We start from the raw sequence: 20,604 nt of genomic DNA, 5'->3' as shown, positions 1-20,604 counted from the left end.
GGAACAGTAGAGGAGTCCAGCAACTTTTCTGACATTGCTGAGTTCTGTGTTTGGGAGAGCTGATAACAGAGACTCAACTCTAGGGAAGGAAAGAGAGCAAGGAAGTGGGGAATAGGCATGCGGGGAGAAAAGTTAAATGGGATCAAGGGCGGAAAAGTAGAAAAATGTTTGATTGTCCTTGCTTCTCTTCCTATTTCCTGCTTCTCACAAAGGGAGGGTGTAAAATAGCAGGCAGATTGAAAGGGGAGAGAGGAGAGTTGAATTAGAGACGAGAGGGCACTTGGAAGTAGTAAGGGAGAAGGAAAATGAGTCAGAAAAATTACAAAAGTGAGGAGGAAGGAGGCAGGATAAGAACTATTTAAATGCAGGGAGAAGAGACAGGCACAGAAAGGGGAGTGGACCCGGTGGTGACACAGAGAGCCTTCAGTTGCTCTCAGCGGTACACCTGCCAAATAGCCAGTGTCCCTTACTGAAGACATTTCCCTAACTTTTGTATTAAGTTTAATGCGATTCTCTTTATGCTGGTTGCAGTTTCATTGACACTCTATGTGATAAAATAGCAAATGTGGAGGCACAGTTCTGTTATGCCTGACCCCTTGCAGTGTTCAGCAGACTTCTGAGTCAGTGCTTCCTGCATTTGATGTTTGCCATTCCCCCTTGTCTACAGGTAGGCGAGTTGAAAGGGGAAAAAAATGTTCCTAAGGGCTGCCGCATTTACAGCTTGTGCATGCAAATATTCAAAGCAGTTGAAAAAAATCTGGAAAACCATGATCCAATATTTTTTCTAAATAAGGCAGTTGACTCTTTCATTGCTGCTCTGGGTGTCTGGCCTAACCCAACAGCACACTCACTGTGCCTGTAGGTGGGCTCCTGCTTGAAAAACTACTCTTCTTTTAATCAAGCTCAGCTCAGGAAGCCTTCCCCAGCATTCCAGGTCTGGGTCAGGTGCTTTCCCAGAGTGCCCTCCTCTGCACCCTGGCTTCCTGTGCTGACCGTTCCCTATTGGAGCTACCATTCCATGTTGTAATGTCTGTCCTCCACCAGACTTGGAGCTCTTTGCACAATGCTGGTTATTATGGAATACCTAGGTAGTTGTCCACTAACTGCTATGGAATGAATGCATAGCCTGTGATGCTGGTCTTTTGAGTGTAAAACAAAATTCTTCTAGAATCAGCTATGCTTTTAGATGTCAGTTTATAATCAGCCTGCACGTTCTGGAAAAGAGAAGTTGATTTAGCCAGCATTAAGTGGCTTTTGGGAAGTTTAGTATGTCCCCAGATTCATGCAACTATAATAAAGGGATTGTGACTTCATAAACTCCTGGACACCAGGGTCTTAAAGCTTCAGGCAACCTACTACGTGTGATTCTGGCCAGATGCATAAGGCACTTCTCAGCCCTGTCCCAGTAGCTCAATTGGTTGGAGCGTCGTCCTATACACTGAAAGGTTGCAGGTTTGATTCCTGGTCACAGCAAACACCTAGGTTGCGGGTTCAATCCCCAGTCGGGGTGTGTGTGGCAGGCAACCGATTGATGTGTGTGTTGTGTGTGTGTGTCTCTCTCTCCCTTCCTTTCTCCCTCTAAAAACAATGAAAAACACATCCTTGCGGGAGGGTTATAATGTGCATAGGAATCACCTCCAGATCTTGTTCAAGTGCAGATTCATTGTAGTTGGTCTCTGGTGGGCCCTCAGCTTCAGCGCTTCAGCTCTGGTGATGCTCATGGTGCTGGTCCATGTGCCTGGCCTGAGTAACAAAGTTTCAAAAAACTTCCTAGAAAATAAAGTTGGGGTTTATTCTGTGAAAATATCGAGATGTATTTTTGTCGTTTGTAACACAACTGATTTTCTGAGAGAAAACCTAGAAGTCTCTAAATTTCATTTCAATTTAGAAATTTGCAAGAAGACTTTCCCTCACTTAAAAATAATACTCCTATACTGGCCAGCTCCTCAAACTTCTTTTGAATGATAGTTTAGGTTATACTGCCCTTAATTAACGTACAGTTTTATTTATTTAGGCTTTCTCAGATTTGGGAGGCCCTGGCCCTGGCCCTGGTGTAGCTACTTCAGCAACAAGGGCGACTTTTAAAGCAGAAATATTCTTTGGAAGATTGACAGCTCCAGGGCTGTGTTTATGATGAGACCTTCACATTTATTGATTGTTACCAGGTTAGCACCATGTGAAAACCTTCTTCAAGGGCAGTGAGTTGGAATGGCTGGAAATAGGAAAGGGCAATGCTCAGCTGGCACTTGGCAGGCAAAACCTTGCATCTGCTTACATACGTTCAAACAACTCTCTGAATTTGATGTTTGAAGTTTTTTCTAACAAGATGGCTTTTATCTTTGTAGGCCCTTTGCAGCCAGCTTTGTACCATATTTATAACACGTGGAAGAGAGAAAGCTCGCCAGGCACAGGTGAAAGGATGGTGTGTATGGCAAGTGATGAGCAGGACTAATGGCAGGATGTTTGTCACTGCATGAGAAGTGAGTCAGCTTAATGATACCATTGTCATCATTCTCCTTATGTGTTTTACTCATTTACTCCTGGGGCGCAGAGGGCCTGTCATAGGTGATCTCAGTGAACTAATGTGCAGCTGGGAGCATCGACAAAGTACCTGCAACAGGGCTTCTGTAAACAGCCAGTAAAGAGTCAGGATGGTCACCTGAAATCTCTTACCATCTTCTACAGGGTTAACATGGAATTATTACTGTTGTTCATCTTTATTACCTTATCAGGCTTTTATCTTTTCAGCATTTATGTAAATATGTGAATACTGAAGACTCTTTTAATTAAAGTCTTATCTCTGTCCCCTTATCTGAAGTTGCTGTTCTAAATATTCTTTGCATCTTCTTTCTAAATAAACGCATCTCTTACAACTTTGATTTGCCCAAGTAGGTCGCCGGGATTAATTTTCCATTAACCTTTATTGCTTCTGTTTCTTTCTAATCATTTTTTAGAGGATTAAACAGTCCCCATTGGGTCAGCCTTTGTAAAGAACATGAACCATTATTTTCTTTGATTGAACTGATATAGAAGGTGGTGATCTGTGGTCCAGCGACTGGACCTGGCCCCATTCACTGAGCTAAAGCATCTGTAGCTAGATCCACCTATGGAGTTCTGTTGACCATGGCAGTTTTGTCATTGGTCTCACTTCTTTTGTGACCTACTCTGGTGACTATTGCAAAGTAGCATGAACTGGGCGGCTTAAAGATCAGACACTTAGCTCATGGTTCTGGAGGCTAGACCAACGTGTTAGCGGGGTTGGTTCCTTTGAGGAGCTGTGAGGGAAAATCCATTCCACGCCTTCTCCTCACTGCTGACAGCCTCAGTATTCCTGGTCTTAGATGACCACCTTTTCCCTGTATCTTCACATAGAATTCCTTTTATGTCTGTCTGTCTCTGTGTTCAAATTTCCACTTTTTATAAGGCCACCTGTTATGTTGGATCAGGGACCATTGTAATGATCTCATCATAACTGGACCATCTGCAAAGATTCAATTTCTAAATAAAGTCACATTTACATCTGTGAAAAATTAGGACTTCAACATCTTTTTGGAGTACACAATTCAGCCCATCACACTCTCTGTACCAGGAAAGGAGACTTAATTTCTTTTGGTTTCCCCTAAGGAAATTAACACAGTACCTGTTGGTGAATTATTGGTTGAATGGCAAAGACTACAATGGCCATGGTAAAATTTTATTTTAAAAGCAAAGTGCAGTGACTAGAGGTGAGCCTAGGGATTTTGCTGACCTTTGTCCTCAGTAAACTCTTATTTTCAGGATAGTCCAAGTGAAACAACATTAAAATGTGATAAGGTTTTTAAAAAAGCAGTAATCAGTAGCATTTTTATAAAATATAGCCCTCCCTCCGTGGGAGCAAGACATGCTTTTTCTGTTGGCATCTCAGGCTGAATTGCCAATTTACATGCTGCTCTATCAGTACATCAAGATATCTTTCCAGCTAATTCAATGCCATTTAAATCACACTTAGGCAGGCCATTCTTTCTTTCCAGCTGCATCGCTTTGCACTTATTAAATTTAACGTTTTGTTCCCTGGCTCTAATCTATAAATACTGTCCTGAAACGGATCTACTGGAGTGGCATCTTCGCTCTGCTCTATGCTTCTTTAGTGCAAAATTATTAGAAGTTATATCTTTTGAATGTTTAGATTTGAGTGTTGATAAAAGATGAGGATACTGATCTCAAGGTAGCACTTGAATGACCCATTCTTTAGAGATGTTCATTTAGAAAACCCTTATTTTCTGTAAGGGGAAAGATTTAAGAAAATGTCTACTCTGACTTCCAAGAACTAATTACTTTATTATTCCAAAAGGAAGCCTTCCCCTGAGAGAAGGCAAAGGCCAGTGACAGATTTCCTTCTGGAAGTGAAGCTAGCATCTTTAAGAACCCGGTGAGTTCATTAGAGTCCCTGGGTTAGTGTAGACAGACTAAAGTCTGGATATTGACTGTGTAGTTCAGGCCCTGGCCTCCCGGAGGCTGAACAGCAGGGGCTGGAATAATTGACTTACAGGCTTCCCAACCCCACAGGAGCTTTCTTATTCCTAGGGGTGGGACTTCAGGCTGTCGTATTGCCAATTAATATCATTGGTCTAGACAGCACTGGATTTATAAGATGATGGCAGGGAGTAGAAAGTGAATATGAAAATAAAAATTCATTTTCCATGCCAACATTAGTCCTAAAAAAATCGGTAAATCAAGTGACACATTTATGGAGTGTGTGATGCGCCAAAGTGCAGTTCTACCAAATGCCGTATACAGATATTTGACCTCACCCCCGTGCCTCCACTGCTTACTTTTCTTTGCCATTTTGTTCAAGAGCTTACTACCCTCTCTTAGAGGCCTTCTGTAACTTTCCATGTGAATCTCCTTGTTTGGTTTGTGAGAATGTCTAGGGCTTTATTAAAAATGAAACAATTAATTTATGACCAAACCAGAGCTATGGTGGAATAGCTCTTTGAAAATTATATGCAGAGTTAAGTGATCAATTGCATTCCGGTCCTTAAATGGTCCTTAAATATCCTGCTAAGTACTCTAACGTGTGCACTACTATAATCATAACAGTCTAATAAATATTATCTTAATAAGTAGGCTATTTTATGTGTAACTAATACTTCTCTATTATTAAAGAGAAAACTAACCAAAAATAAAACCTCTAATTTCTTGAAAACTAATGTGTTGTTGTCCACTTTTGTTTTGCGTTCTCCAAGAATCTTGGTGTTTGTTCTCTCTGGGGTCTTCTTCTGCTTCTATCTCTTGATGGTTTCTTCTTTGTTTCTTTAAAACCCATGTGTTTATGTTCAGTGCTTTAAAAAAATATATTTATTGATTTTAGGGAGAGAGGAAAGGAGATAGAGAGAAACATTGATTTGTTTTTCACCTATCCACACATTCATTGATTTACTCTTGCATGTGCCTGACCAAAGATCAAACCCTGGCGTATCAGGATGAGGTTCTAACCAACTGAACTACCTGGACAGGGCTTATGTTCAGTGGTTTTAAACTGATAATATAGAATTAATGAAGAAGAGCAGTGGGCTTCTGGCAGAGAGCTCAGAAGCTTGCATTCTCCTCCATCTCTTACTACCTCTATATTTAGTTATCACTGAATTCTGTGTCAAGTTTCTATAGTGCTTTCATATTTTTACTCCCCTTTTCCTGTTCATCTATGACCAGGTTTTTCTTTCCTTTTTTTTTGTTTGTTCTACCATACAGTTTCTTCATTTGTGCATTCTTTTTTTTATTATTTGTTCATTCATTCATCAATTCATTCATGTATTATCCTTCTCACATGTACTAAAAATTGCTCTGGAGGTAACATTGAGGATGTTATATTTTAAAGGTGGGAGGTGATCGTGCAAAAATGGTTGCAGTGATGAGCTATATATTAAGTATTCTTTACACATAGGAAGAAGAACAGCTGTGTTGGCTTGGGGGAGTCAGGAAACGCTTTATAGAGAAGATGGCACTTGAGTGGAGATCAGAAGGAATAGGACATTGCCAGGTGAACCAGTGTGGTGGACAGAGAACATTTCAAAGGAGATAGAGGGTAGGCGTCTTGGCAGGGAGGCAGGAGGGATCTGGGTGTATTTGTGTACACCTTGATGTTGGGGTGATATTGGAGCATGAAGTTGGAGGAGGATGTTGGGCTGGATGAGGCTCTATGGGGGAGGAAAGAGGAATCAAATCTTGGAGGCCCCCTTACGAATTGTTGAGTCTTCCTTTTTATCTCATGTCTACAGATTGCAGTTGCCAGGTTCACAATCGGTTCATCTTGCATGCTGCCAGCAGCCCGACTGTGTTCAAGACTGCTTGTTTTCTGCCTAGTTGCTCCCAGATCTTGCTGCTGCTAAAGGGAAGTCAGGCCTTCTTTACTAACTTAACACATGAAGATCTCAGAGGTTTTTTCTTTCCTCAAGCTAGAGTGTCCTCTTTGTTTCTCACACACAGTTCCTTTCCCCCTTAGCTTCCATTTTCACAATCTTCCCATCCTTCAAGATCTCACTCAAATGCGTATCCTTTATGAAACTTTTCTCCACTCATAAGTACTTTTACCCTGTCTGACTTCCAGAAGAACTGTAAGTGGACTCTTCACATTCATACTCTCCACATGCTTCTTTATATCACACGTTACTTTGTAACACCCGTGGAAGGACTGCCACATGTTGAAGGGGAGGGCTGTCTACCTGTTATGCATCCTGTTTCTGCCGAAAGTGCAGCTTCTTGCATAGAGTAGACACACTGCATTGATGTTTGTTAAAACAATGGAGGGAGATAGAGTTCCTTTGATTTGCAAGGCTGTTACAGAGGTGGAATGGAGGGATTGTCACATGAAAGAGTCGGTGGTTAATGTAATGTCCAGATGAAACTCTTGCAGGACAGAATAACTGTCTGTGAAGGTAGAAGGATTATATTAAACAAAAAGAAGGGCTGTGTACAGAAAGGAGGTTCACTTTGAAAACTATTTAAACTGCCCTAAGGCTCAGACATGGAGGGAAGAAACTTAGAAAGCCATTAAGCCACATGTGACCTGTCTGGACAGTGAGTGACAAATGACATAACAGGTAAAAATACCTACATTGCATTACAGTGCTCTGCTTCTTTACCTGAGATGGCCTCTGGAAAACTTGATTCAATTTAAGACTTCTCAGTTGCAGATCTGGAGATAACCACAGATTCAGAAATATATTTATGAAAGTCTATTGCCACTGAGCTCAAAAGACCATAATCCTATTAGTTGTGATTTTGAAAAGGGTAAACTGAAAGGGGATATTGATTAAAGAAGTAATATGAACAGGAATAATGGAATTAAAGTAATTGAGGCAATATTGGGCCTAATGGACCTTGTTCTCTTAATGCTTTTCTTCTGCTCTTTGTATTGAGTTGGCCCTGAAGTCGATTGGACTATGCACACAGAAAGAGAAGGACATAATGGAAGAATTAGTATTGCTGTCTATAAAAAAATCAATCTGTTGTTCTTACAGAAGAACATCAATCAGTCTGTGAAATCAATTCACTGGATTTTTTTATATTTAGCTTATAAGATAATGAGATGAATGATGAAAAAAAGACTATATGCCGTGCACATGGTAGATATTCAGTAGATATTTTTTGCATTAAAAAACTGAAGGATAGCATGGATTTAGTTTAAGAACACCTTCGGTGTAAGTCCTTTGTCGGTGCTAATTCATGTCCTTCCTTTTACTTGCCTATCTAACAGTATCATAAATGTAGACTATGCAATTTCACTGATCTCTGAAGTGACTTCCCTCACATTTCTACTGCTGGGCAATCCAGGCCAGCTTTGTATGACCTTGGATCTTTGCATTATTTAGGGTCTGAACTGTTTTTTTGGGGGCACTAAACTTGCTGCCCTATTCTGGCAGGTTACATTTTTGAAGCATCATTTGGATGAAATTATTCCCTATTCAGAAAACGTCAGCGTCTCCTCTTTGTCTACAAAGTTATAGGCTCATTGTTCTTTTGAATTCATTCCCCACTAGATGGCTTTGAAGAGCTTCTGCATTCAGATGCCTCCCACTGCCCATCCACACTGAACTCCCACCAGCCTCCTACCCGGACATGCTGGGGCCGACAGGTTTGTCTCTTCATTGTGCCGTCCCATTTTTTGAACAGGCACAATATTCTCCTTGGAATTCTGCCTTTCATATCTATATCTATCCAATTTAGAGTCAGTTTTGCCTAAGGTAATAGTAGATTTCTTAAAACTGTGCATTATAAAAAACCATGTTATGAAGATAATCATTTTAGTGGTTAAATGGTGTTAGGGACTATAGAGTTGCAGGTGCACAATAACAACATTGTTTTACCTGCAGTTATTTCAATAGTGATGGTGTTTTCAGTCTCTATAGGGATATAACATAAAAACCTGAGATCACTGAAAAATGCAACATCTTACTATATCTCTTTTCACAAGTTTGTAGTGAACTAAACTGGTATTTTTAAAAAAAACTATTTCAAAATCTTAATGACCCACTATGGTGGGAAAAAAAGAGAGAGAGAATACAGACTTAAAGCAGGAGGGCTTTTTTTTATTAATCATATGCCAGCACCCTTAGTCTGCAGAAAATAAATTTTATTCCTCAATCAATTGATCATTTTATATCTAATACACATTATGCAAACTCTGAAGAAGAAATGTCTGTACCATTTATTTTTGAAAACTGAGTTTTAGCCATTTTTTCTCCCATGAATGTGCCTCTTACCATTTCACTGTTTTGCCTATGTTTTTTTTTCCTCTGAATACTCCTTTTTTAGGATAATTATCAATTTGAGAATTCTTAGAGGCTGTTCTGAAATAAGGACATAGTTTTACTTCCCATAATGCCCTGTGCATTGTTAGGACAATTAGATACACTAGATTATAAGGCCATGCAATTATTAAATTCAGTTTCACTTAAATCCTCCAATTGCTATTTTTCTCAGATCTTGTTTCTCCTGAATATTGGGCCTTTTTTACTGTTGAAAAAAAAAATGAGTACTTCTTATTTCAATGTCAGTTTAAAAGAATGAAGTGTGACTGTTGGTTTCAGGTTAAAGGTGAATGCATGTTTTAGTTTCTGGCCATTCCCAAAAATCCATTAAAATCACGTTTAAGGGATTTTTTTTAAAAGGTACACACCTAGAAGAACAAAGAAATGAGGCAACAACCTATAACACTTTGAAGTCTGGGGTATAGCTGGTAGCTTAGAGCTGGCCTGGGAAAGTGGAACTTTAATTTGGCGGAGCAGGGAAGAAACAGCCCAGTTTGCACTGATGAGCTCGGCAAGGCTCAGGAATTTTCAGCAACAAGAACCCCTTGGATTAAAATTAGGAGTAGTGGTTGAAAGTTCAGATCTGCTTTCCAACTGCATGCACACAGGTAACTGCCTCTCTTCCCTCCCACGGGAGAATGGAGACTGTATTATTTTTTCTGTAGAGACGATAAAAAAATAAGGCTTCTAGGTGAGAGGACCTGTCCAGAAGTGCCAGCTGCCCCAGCCTGGGTTCCCTGGGGCTGAGGGTGTCAATATCTCCTAGAAACCTGGAGCCAGTTCAGAGCACAGAATGTGCCAGTAGATACCAGTTGGGAAGCAGTGATTTCCAGATGTAGAACCAGAGTCCAAAATAATTATGTAAAGAGGTGAAAGCAGTTAACCTCTGGGCTTACCATCATTTAACAGTTGCAACGAATAAATTGGTATTAATACAAACTTTTTTAAAAAAGTCTCCTGTGTGATCATACTAGATTTTCCAGACCTTTTAAAATTATTATTATTAGTAGTAGTATTCTCTTACATTTTTATTATTTTCTTTTTTTCTAATGTTTACATTAAAAAATATCTTTATTGATGGGAGTATTACAAATGTCCCCCTTTTTCCCCATTGACCTCCTCCACCCCGCACCACCTCCCCACCGCAACCCCCATCCCCACCCCAGGCCTTCACCACCCTATTGTCTGTGTCCATGGGTTATGCATACACGTTCTTTGGTTGATCTCTTCCCACCCACCCACCCCCGTCTTCCCTCTGAGATTCCACAGTCTGTTCCATGCTTCTATGGCTCTGGATCTATTTTGTTCATCAGTTTATTTTGTTCATTAGATTCCACATATGAGTGAGATCATGTGATCCTTGTCTTTCTCTGACCGGCTTATTCCAGGTTTGGAGAGAGCTGCTTTCAGCTCTGTTTTCATGAGATGAGATAATAACATGTATACAACTGTAAAATATAGTCTACATGGAGGCTATTTATGAATTACCTACAGGTTGTATTGTACTATTTTATCCTAAGAATTAAGATAAAGAAAAGGACAATTCATATAAAGATAGCAAACTTCATTTTTTAAATGTAAGTAAAAGAAGTTGAAATTAATGGGGAATATAGCTTCTGTTTTGAATCTGTAATTGATTATTTTCCTGCTGTCCCTTTGACATACTCCTAGAGAAGTTAGTAATAATGTTTTGGGAGAAGAGTTAGGAAAAAGTCAACTGGAAAAGAAGAGAGGCACTTGGGACTATTCATAGAGAAAGCTCTCCTCTGCCGAGGGGACAGAGAGTGGTCCTTTGGTGCCCTCCGTATTCAGGCTGAAATGGGAAATAATGGTGCTTTAATTCACCGCTCAGTTAATGGGCCTGTTGATTTGTTCTCATTTTTCAGGCCTCTAATATGTCCTTAAAACCCCCTCAAGGGTTGTATACTGTTAGCCTGAGGTCTCGTCTCTGTGGTTCATTTTCCCTTTTGTTTTTCACTCTCATTGCCTGTTCTTGTTTTATCTTCTGCGAGGTTCAGAGTAATGCATGGTATGCACTGAATAATTTGAATGAAGCTTGTGACATGTGTTGATGATGTTAAGCCACCCAAATCCTAGAAAATAGTCCCAGTTTGCATTAGCAATTGATTAATGCAGGTGAACTTTAGAGTCTTAATTTTTAAAAAGTTATATTTTTCCAGTGATGGTTGAAAACATTGGCATTCTTTTTGCCCACAATCCTGATTATAATGGCAAATACTTGCAAAAAGTGCTAGAATGACTTCTCACTATTTTGTAAGGAGCAAAGTATTACTTTATCCATTTAATGATTATTTAATATTTAAAAAACAACTTTCCAAAAATATGTCCATAACTATATGTAACATGCATAATAAAGCACAATGTGAAATGTGTTGTGGTATGCATGCATTACACTTGTGTGATAGGCTTACAAGGATTTGTAAGAAGAAAGGTTAAATTGGGGGGAGGTTCCTCATATGAGACTTTACTAAGAATGGTAAAAATAGGGTGCTTTAAAGTGAAATTAAGGTAGTGTTTACTCAGGTAATTACCTACTTTTTGCCCCAGGATTTCCTGGGTGTGAGCTGTAGATGAACCCTGCTTTATGATCTGAATTAGGAACGGTGAAAAATCGTGGTGAATTCGTTATTTGGATCAAGGAAACCCATCAGTTGTTTACTTTTTCCAGTGAAAAATGAACAGGGTCATTTTCTGTGTTAAGGGATATCTGTTTTGAGTGGAGATTTGAAGGAGAGCAGGCACCTGTTAGGGGGAATAATGGGAAAAGGAATTTGTTATAGTCTGGAGAGCAGTGTGGGCTCAGCAGACGGGTGAGCAAGGGGGCAGGCACACGCCAGGAGGGAGAAAGTCAGGGAAACACAGAAGGGAGTCAGCTGGTGGACTTTTAGATCCGGGGTAGAAATTTAAGAAGAAACATTTGGAGCATTTGACAACAAGTGACGTGATCAAAATGACATTTGGAGGAGATGATTCTTGCTGTGACTTATAAAGTAACTCTGAGGAGGAGGAAGGCTGGCACATGGCAAGGACTGAAGAGGAGGAAGGAAGAGGGAGAAGGGATTGGACTTGGCAACAGGATTGATAGAAAAGAGAGAAAATACAAAGAAGTTACAGATATCTTTCAGTCAAAGCTAGATTGCTGCCTTGGAGAACTCCCCCCACTCCTAGTAGCCCCTACCCCACAAAAGAGCAGGCTATCCAGGATATTATACAGCAAATGACTAAATGCCTTCTGGAATAGGTCAGTTCTCTCCCCAGCTTGCAAGTAGTGGAATAGTGGAAATGGAAAAGTTGGAAAAGGACAGAAATCTAAGTTGGTCATTTCTCAGTTGCATGTGCTACATCCCTTCCCTCCATTCCACTGGCTCCCAGGATTCCCTAGGACAGTAATATAAAGGCATGTGATCAGAGTTAGTGGTCAGAGAAGGAGGTATGGGCCAGGGGATCGTCTGTGTATACACAGTCATTGGATCTCGGTGTGTGTGGCTAAGCATTTCATGTCACAGAGAAGGGAAGAGGTTTGGACAGAGATACTGTGAGCTGCTTTGTGAGAAGGCCAAGGGAGAAAAGAACCAGAGAAGGAGCCATCAGAGTGGCATTAAACCCGTGCAAGTGTTTGATCTACACTTTAATTGGATATTTGCTTCATTAGGCCTGACAGTATAATTTGTACTTTTAGGCCATAAATGAAAGGACAGATTCATCCCCCAAGACAGAGAATTCACAGTCTAGATACAGCAAAGTCAGACCCCAAACTGGCATGGCTGAGTAGATATTCAACCACTGGAAAGATTTTCATGAGTCTTTCGTCTTTTACAAATGTAATTCACCCTTATTTTTCTTAGAGTAGACCACGAAAATTCTTTAAGTGGCACCAGAAAGGAAAATTTTAAGAAAATCTTGTATTTTCCTAGCCTGTGTGGTTCAGTTGGGGTTGGGCGTAGTCCCATGCACCAAAATGTTGCTGGTTTGATTCCTGTAAGATCACATGAGGGAGTTTTGGGTTAGATCCTCAGGAGAGGGTGTGCAGCAGGCAGCCGATAGATGTTCCACTCTCATATAGATGTTTATCTCTCTCCCTCTCCATTCATCTCTCTCTAAAAGAAAAAAGCAAATAACAAAAAACTCACACAAAAATATTGGGGAAAAAAAGAAAGAAAATCTTGTACTCCACAGTAGTAGAGCTATTTAAACAACAAAAAAATGGAAATGGATGGAGTTGGTCAAAAGATACAAACTTCACCCAGCTGGCTTGGCTCAGTGGTGGAGCATTGACCTATGAAGCAGGAGGTCATGGTTCAAGTCTCACTCGGGAATATACCTGGGTTGTGGGCTTGATCCCCTGTATGGGAGGCATGCAGGAGGCAGTTGATCAATGATTCTCTCTCATCATTGATGTTTCTATTTTTCTCTCCTTCTCCTTCCCTCTCTGAAATGAATCTATCCTATATCATAAAAGGATAATATGCTAATTGAACCTAACAGTGGAACAACTGGAACAACCTGTCACTATGACGTGCACTGACCACCAGGGGACAGACGCTCAATGCAGGAGCTGCCCCCTGGTGGTCAGTGCACTCCCACAGCCATCCTCCCATGGCTGGCCAACCTCCCGCAGTCCCTTTCCCTGGCTGCCTGGCCCCCATCGGCCCCGATTGGGACTGGGCGAGATGGCCCTGATCAGCCCCAATTGCCAGCCAAGCCAAGGGACCCCACCCATGCACAAATTCGTGCATCGAGACTCTATTATTATATATTTGAAAAGTGCTAAGGGAGTAGACTTAAAAGTTTTCTAATAAGAAAAATAATTTTGTAACTATGTGTAGTGATGGATAATAACCAGAATTTTTATGATGATCATTTCACAATATATATATACATTGAATAATTAAGTTGTACACCTGAAACTAATATAATGTTATGTGTCAATTATATCTCAATACAATTTTTTAAACAAAAAATACATCAATTTTTACAGAATAAAAATCAAGCAGCACTCACCACACACCAGGATCAACTATAATATTGTGTACTTGGTTAGTTAGTTCTAAACAGGAAATCCTTTGGAATCTTGTATTAGTTAGGGTTTTCCAGAGAAATAGTCAATAGATATGCATATATGTGTGTATATATCTGTGTATAGGATATATGTATTGAGACATTTATTTTAAGGAATTGGTTCATACAATTGTGGGAGGTGGCAAGTTGGAAACGCATAGGGCAGACAAGCAGGCTATGAATTTAGGCTGGATTTCCATGTTACAGTCTTGAGGCAAAATTCCTTCTCCTGCAAACTCAGGTGTTTTTCTTACTGTATGGCCTTCATCTGACTGGATGAAGCCCACTCAGATTATGCAGGGTAATCTTCTTTACCTAAAGATCGGTGATGTTAAATCACATCTACAAAATACCTCTATAGCAATAAAGAGACTAGTATTGGACCACCTAGCTGGGCACCATAGCCCACCGTGTTGACAGACAAAGTTTTATCATCACACATCTCATTTTTTCACTGTAGTGAAAGAGCTGAGTCAGGTTATCTGTCCCGTTTCTTCAAAGTTGAAATCTTTACAATGGAGAGAGATTCTGTAAGTGATTCAATGGTGGCAGTTTTAGTGGTACTGTTTTTTTTCTGTCAAAACATTAAATTACAAAAAGTGTTTAAAAATCCAGGTGACATCAGCACCATAATTCTGTGTCACATGATACCAAATGGTTTTGTCTGCTCTTCCTGGGGAGTGGGTAGCATACAGGGGTGGGGGGGGGGGTGACGGGGTGCAGGTTGTTGGCCTCTCAAGCTGTGCAGCGAGCCTGATTTGCTGACTGTGTGACAATCACATGGGATGTGGGGAGTTAATATTTTCTGGGAAGAATTTTAATGTTAGAATTTACTGTCTTTTGCACATATAAAATTGAAGCCTTAATGCTATGCTATTCTGGTTATTTGCATTTGATATGCATGCAAATTCACAATGTATACTATCTGTTGAGAACATAATTTATAAGCTGGTACTTTCCCTGGTTACTAGTAATTTTGGCTGCTTTAAAATTTAATACTTTGAAAGAATATACATTATCAAGTTTATATGTAATATCTTTGTTTCCAGAGAAAAATATGTAGTGCATTCTCTACTGGAAGGGTAGATCTCTGCTGAAGGGCTCTCCGTGTTTAAGGAAGTTATGCCCAATGCTAAAGACTAGAACATTTTTACTTCTCTGTCCTCTGAATGAATTTGGATTAGGTGTTGCAGATATTGTCTTTATTAACAAATTTGAACAATTGGTGTGTCTGAAGCATGAATGCAACCTGGTACAATTAGGTGCGAGTCATGTTAGCTGGTAAACACACCTCACATATCAGAATAGCATATTGTGCTTTTAGGGGGAAGGTCAGCTCTGCCCTGCATAACAGACAGCAGGAGCATCTCAGAGAGAGACTCTGCAGCCTCTCTGGCTGTCATTTAGGCCTGTTGTCTTGGCAACTGCAATACGGGAACTCAAGTCATCCTAACTCCACATGACCTTTTCTCCTCAATCCCTCCCATCTGCGTGGCAGCTCCTGTGCAGCTTTAAATTTTGTCTTTCTCGCACATCTCCAGACCACCCCAGCTTCTGTTCTTTCCCCTTTGGACAGTTGGAACCTTGTCACCCTCCTCCTGGCTTTTCAGCTTCTTTCCTCTTCTATCAGTCCCAAACAAGGCTTTCCAAACCTTCCTTCCCACAACTGAAGAAAGTCATCTTGCAGTACTTAGACCTTTGGGGGTTCAACATTCTCTGCTGAGAGTAGACATCCATCCAAACCCAGGCAGGGTGTCTGTGTGTTGTGAAGCCTGGCGAAGAGCATGAGTGGGGCTGAGAATCCATTTTCGCTCTGCTCAGCTACACATGTCCGCAGGCACAGCTGCATCTGCCAGGCCAGGAGGTGACCGACCTCCCAAGGCTCTCCTCTCCCAGCAAAGGCACCTTCTGTGATCACACTGCTGAGACACAGAGCTGAAGGGGCACCATTTTCTAACTCATTTGCTGGCTGAGGGGACGTCATTTACTAATTTGTAGCTGGGTACCTTGTAAGCTTGTAAAGGCCTTGACTCATGGTACATATGGAAAATTCAAGAAGAAACAAAGTGAAGTGTTCTATTAAAAAGGGAAAATATCAAAAGAAAGAACAAATCTACTCACTCTCCTTTAGAAACCATGAATGGTGGGCAATCTTGCTTTTGCTTTTGAATTATGTGACAGTGTTTGATGAATCTGATATAAGTATCTGGTGAAAATAGTTTTGCAATAATAATAACATGTAGGCAAAATATTTTGCCGTAGCTTCTCTTCCCCTTTCTTCCTCTCCCCTCTTCATCCTCTCTCCTCTCCCTCCATACCCTTCCCCCTCCTCCTATTTTTTTGATGATAAATATAGCAGCTAATAAATTATAAAATACTCTGGGTGGATCAGAGATGCATTTTTTCCAGGCTGCATTGTGGGCAGCACGGCTTCTAACTGTCATAGAATGTTTAGGAATGTAGATGCTTCATGCTTGATTTACGTAGAGCTCAGGGGCCCAGGGGCCAGAACTTGAGCCTGGCTCATGTTTGGAGTTTAGACGTGTACTGATCTCTCCCACAGAAGCTGGGGTGATCTGGAGATGTATGAGGAAGACAGAACTTAGGATTTTTCCAAAGAGTCTGGATGGAGGGAAGTGACGGGGTCCCTGAAAGAAAGCCATGAGTGAAGAAATCTGCCAGAGAGGAGACGAGACGGAGGGACAGGGCCTGGTCTGGGTCCCTGAGGGAGCAGTGGTTCCAGGTACCTCCCCTGACCTAACTAGCTTCCCCTCAACCCCTCTCACCCAAAACAGACTCCTCCTCACACGCGCAAAACACGTATGTTGTGGCATAAACTAGGGTCATGGCATAAAGCAGGGGCCAGCAAACTGTAGCCTTTGGGACAGATCCAGCCTGTGGCCTGTTTTTGTAAGAAACAAAGGCTAAGAATTGTCTACACATTTTTAAAACATGATAAAAAGCAATCAAAGAAAAATGTGCCACAGAGACATAGTATTTAGGCCTATTAAGCCTAAAATGTTTATTATTATCCTGCACTTAACAGATAGAGTTTGCTGACCCCTGCAAAGAACTGGTTGGAGATGCCTAACAATTGTTTCCTGGTGGCCCTTTGTGCAAGGAGGAAGGCCCAAGAGTGTGCATGGTTTTCCTGAGGCCTGGGCCTTGAGGTTGGTGTTCTAGAGGAAGTTATTTGTCCAGATAATGTTGTCAGAGGGTTGATGGTGACTTGTGGATCGCAGTGATAAAGGTCAGTGGGGAAGAGGAAGAGCAATAGACAGGAAAAGAGGGCCGTCAAGCACCAGGCCCTGGGTCTCTTCCTGTGGGGGATACCCATTTCCCCGACCATCAGGCCAGCCTGGAGGGAGTCACTGGGTGGAGTGCAGAGAACTGGGACTTGGGCTATAGCCATAAACACAGCGTATTTGTAGCAGAGGAGTGAGGTGCCCGGGGGGGGGGGGGGTTTGTTAACAACGTGTGTCTCATTTTGTAATTGTGAGAACCCTATGAAACAGACAGAAAGCTTGTTGCTTTTGACCTCAATGTATAGAGAATAAAAGGATTGATGCCTCATCAGAGATATGTTCTATTCAAGGTCATATATTACTAGAGGCCCGGTGCACAAAAATTTGTGCACTTGGGGGGGGAGGGAGGGTCCCTCAGCCCGGCCTGTGCCCTCTCGCAGTCTGGGACCCCTCGGGAGATAATGACCTGCTGGCTTAGGCCTGCTCCCGGGTGGCAGAGGGCAGGCCCAATCCCTTGGTGCAGCCCCTGGTCAGGCTCAGAGCAGGGCCAATTGGGGAGTTCGGGAGCTCCCCCTGTCGCGCACAGAGCAGGGCCCATCAGGGGGTTGGGGAGCTCCCCCTGTCACACACAGAGCAGGGCCGATCAGGTGGTTGGGGCGCCGCCCTCTATCACCCACAGAGCAGGGCTAATCAGGGGGTTGGGGCGCCGCCCCTGTCACACTCAGGGCAGGGCCGATGGGGAGGTTATGGCTCTACCCTGTCACACACAGAGCAGGGCCTGTGGGGGGAGAGGGTTGGGGCGCCGCACCCTGTCACACACAGAGCAGGGCCGATCAGGGTTGTGGGGCGCCGCACCCTGTCACACACAGTGCCGCAGGGTGATAAGGGGGTTGGGGAGGTTCCCCCTATCAGGCACATTGCAGGGCTGATAAGAGGGTTGGGGCACCTTCCACTGTCATGAACAGAGCATGGTGGATAGGGAGGTTGTGGCCCCGCCCCATGTCACACACAGAACCGCAGGGCAATCAGGGGGTTTGGGCGCGGCCCCCTGTCACACTGATCCCGGTGCCGGGAGGCCTCTTAGCTCCGCTGATCCCAGTGCTGGGAGGCATATTATCCTTTTACTATATAGGATAGAGGCCTGGTGCATGGGTGGGGGCCGGCTGGTTTGCCCTGAAGGGTGTCCTGGATCAGGGTGGGGGACCCCACTGGGGTTCCTGGCCAGCCTGGGTGAGGGGATGATGGCTGTTTGCAGCTGGTCACACACCCTTCAGGGTGGGGGTCCCCACTGGGGTGCCTGGCCAGTATGGGTGAGGGGCTGAGGGCTGTTTTCAGGCTGGTGGGTGACTGAAGCTCCCAACTGTTCCTTTTTTTCCTTTTTCTTTTTTATTCTGGTCTAGCTTTAGCTCTGGCTCCAGCTCTGAGGCCTCTGCTGCTGAAAGCAGGTATCTGGTTTGTTTGAGTTCTATCATCGAAACACTATATCAACTCCAGCTCTGAGATCCCTGCGGGCTGAAAGCAGGTTTCTGGGGTTTTGTTTAGCTTCTATATTTGTAACAATGTTTCAAACTGCAAGTTCAGAGGCCGGCAAGGCAGGCGGGAACGTTGGTTTCCTCCATCACTGAAGCAAGCAAGCCTCATGTTAGTTTCAAGCTGCCTGGCTGCTGGCCGCCATCTTGGCTGGCAGTTAATTTGCATATCTCGCTGATTAGCCAATGGGAAGGGTAGCGGACATACACTAATTACCATGTTTCTTTTTAATTAGATAGGATAATCTGGTGGAGGTAGAAATCAAACTCAGGTATTCTGGCTCTAAAACCCAATGAATTATTGCCACCAAGTATTAACTCAGCACCCCACTCCCCCAGCACAAAAGCTTTCTCAATAGTAAGTCTATTTGTAAGTTCATTCTATTGACATATAAAACAATAGAAATGCTTAGAACTGGAACTGTTTTGTGTGTCTCAACTTAATCACCTTCTCACATGGGAAGGTGAATGCAGAAGAAACCCTTCCCAGAGAGTGCAAGGTCCTGCACAGTACTCCAGGTTGTGTGTGTGTGTGTGTGTGTGTGTGTGTGTGTGTATGGGGCCTCTGGGCTAGCACAGATTACTTGGACAATCTGGTTCTATCTTTAAAATGAACTTCTGAAAGGAATAATTTGAGAAATAATTATGACAACCTCTATCAAAATTAGAGGTGTTTTCACTATCTTCCACAGATGTCAGAGTAGCACACTGTGGTTGGTCAAGCAGGTGGCCTGTTCTGTGTATGTATGCCTCGGATGTCAAAAGCCATCCTTCCTACATGATAGGACAGGAGAATTTGATACATTTTCTCACCATGTACATACCTTGATTTTTTTTTTGGGGGGGGGTCATAATTAAGTGTGCAGGGGCACCAATGTGGTCTACAGAGGCTCGATGTGACCGTGAACAATGGCTTTGGTCCTGGAATCAATATTGCTGTTACATGCAGCAGCCAGCCATAGGGAAACCCATCATAATAGCAGCGGTCTGGCCATCTCTGGGAGGACCCTAACCACATCCACATTCAGATAAGGAGAACACAGAGTGCGCTCACTGAGAATGACATAGAGGGACCATGGTATAATGCTGCCTTTATAGTGCTCATAAATATGTTAAAAATAAAGCCTTAAAAGTAATGCTTGCGAAGGGTGAGGACAGGAAATGAGTATAGCAATTCCCAGGGTGTACCTTTCCTCGGAGCAACAAGTGTCACTTTCTCAAAGTAGATATTTCATCTCCTGCAGTACTCTTAAGAGAGCCAGGTCAGCCATGGGTTAGTGGCTCAGGAGCTCACTGTGATCTTTGCCTTCCTAACTCTTTGTACTTTCATGATTTTAGTTCCAAAGTCATTCTCAGCTTTCTCCCAACCCAGTCCAGGGTTTCCTTCCTCCAGCTCTGCCCTGTGCATTCTCTATCCCATCATCCTGTTTTACTTTCCTCATAGCACATTACTCTTTCAAGCGATTTAAAAAAAATTATTGGTTTTGTCTCTCTCTTTCCTCTGGAATGTAAACTCCATGGAAATAGGAGCCAACCATAACCCTCTGGTTTACTGTTGTTTTTTGTAGCACATAGAACAGTATCTGGCCTATTTGCAGGTGCTCAATAAATTCACTGAGTGAATCAATGAATGAATGAATTAGTGAGTTAATATGTGCTTTTCTGTTACTCAGTCTCATAGGATCATGCCCAGGTATTGGGTTGTGGTCTTTTCCTAGTAGGAGAAACCAAAGGGACTATATTAGTTTTCTGTTGTTATAGTAATAAGTTACTACAAATTTAGCAACTTAAACAATACAGACATATTATTTTAAAGTTCTGGAGGTTAGAATTCCCATACAGGTAGGTCTCAGTCTGATAAAAGCAGCGTGTCAGCTGGTTGCATTCCTATCTGGAGGCTCCAGAGGAAACCCATTTTCTTGTCTTTTTCAGCTTCTAGAGGCCACACACATAATCCCTTCA

General features: G+C 42.3%; 1 protein-coding gene across 3 annotated transcripts in view; it reads left to right on the top strand.

The window, feature by feature from the left end:
• ENOX1 (ecto-NOX disulfide-thiol exchanger 1) overlaps positions 1-20,604 on the top strand; it is a 593,708-nt gene that overhangs the window by 119,166 nt on the left and 453,938 nt on the right. The window contains exon 1 of one of the 3 annotated variants that reach the window (XM_081082748.1): positions 7,448-8,113. The exons of 1 other annotated variant lie outside the window; for it this stretch is intronic. The gene's annotated coding sequence lies outside the window, so the exon portion shown is untranslated. Of the gene's footprint in view, positions 1-7,447; positions 8,114-20,604 lie in introns of those variants that run through there. One more of the 3 variants, XM_081082749.1, reaches the window with a different exon arrangement.

Source organism: Myotis nattereri (assembly GCF_964212035.1).
Source record: "Myotis nattereri genome assembly, chromosome: 2".
In the NCBI taxonomy this organism is placed as follows: domain Eukaryota; kingdom Metazoa; phylum Chordata; class Mammalia; order Chiroptera; family Vespertilionidae; genus Myotis; species Myotis nattereri.
Note: the sequence above shows the minus strand (reverse complement) of the source record. Positions and strands in the feature narration are given on the sequence as shown.